Raw genomic sequence first — 1,327 nt, forward strand, 5'->3', positions numbered from 1 at the left:
CTTACTCTTTTCTAATATATAGATAACAAGACACACCGATAGTGTTTGTGAGGTTGAAGGTTTTAGTCTAGTAGTCCTTGAACAGTGTAAACTTAAGAATTTATACATGTTTTAATTTTATATTTTAGTGTCTTCGGTTATTTATTATCTTATCTGAATTTTTTTATTTTTTTTGATAAGTATCTTATCTGAATTAAAAGAACGATAAAGAAAATATTATCAAGTTTCTTATTTAGATTTTATTTATTTTTTTATACATATGTGAAAAGAATATGGGTTCTGTTGGGTTGACTCGACCCGCAAAAGACTAAGAATTATAGATTTTGTAATCCATTTAGAACGAACTAGTTTGAGCGGACTGAATTTGAATCTGATAGGTTTGACCAGTTTAATTATGAGGATTAACCACAAGCAACCCTGGTGCTTAAAATGTAGGGACATCACAGAATAATTATCCCTAAATAAAGTTAATTCATACTTTTGCCAAAACAAAGGATCCATATACTACAAGATTCTATTTCGCAAGAGTGATTAGGAACATAATCTACATGCTACGTAACTTATACTTGACATATATCAAAAATATTTTGATAAAACAAATCTTAATGAGTGAATACAACTTTTGCCCGAAACAGAAGTATGCCAACGTTTTTGACCGTTTGTTTTAGATGCAACTTTCGTGGCTGTAGACTTTGAATCTTCCATGAATTAATTGAGACAGTAAATGTTCCACATTTCTTCCTACTAGTAGATTTTTCATTATATAGTGTCATTGGATATATTCATTTTATACACTCTTCATACAATGGCTTTAGCACTATCACATCTTTTCTTTTTGCTTCTTGTTCTGTTGCTACCATATTCCACCACTGCTCAAATTTCCAGAAACCAATCTCTAGGATCATCTCTTAATACACAAGAAAAAGATTCTTACTGGGCATCGCCTTCTGGTGACTTTGCTTTTGGTTTCCAACAAATTGGAAAAGGAGGCTATCTACTAGCCATTTGGTTCAACAAAATACCTGAAAAAACCATTGTTTGGTCAGCCAATGGAGGTAATCTTGTGCAAACAGGATCCAAAGTTGAACTTACCAAAGATGGCCAATTTGTACTCAGTGACCCAACAGGAAAAGAGATATGGAAGCCTGCGTTAGACCGTTTAGGAGTTGCGTATGCAGCCATGCTTGACACTGGGAACTTTGTACTGGCAAGCCAGGACACTGTGCATTTGTGGCAGAGTTTTGATCATCCAACTGACACAATGTTACCTACACAGAAGATGAGTCTAGGCAGCAAGCTTGTGCTCGTTACTTAGAAATGAATTACT

The sequence above is a fragment of the Quercus suber genome, unplaced genomic scaffold, assembly GCF_002906115.3.
Source record: "Quercus suber isolate HL8 unplaced genomic scaffold, Cork oak 2.0 scaffold_190, whole genome shotgun sequence".
NCBI lineage: Eukaryota > Viridiplantae > Streptophyta > Magnoliopsida > Fagales > Fagaceae > Quercus > Quercus suber.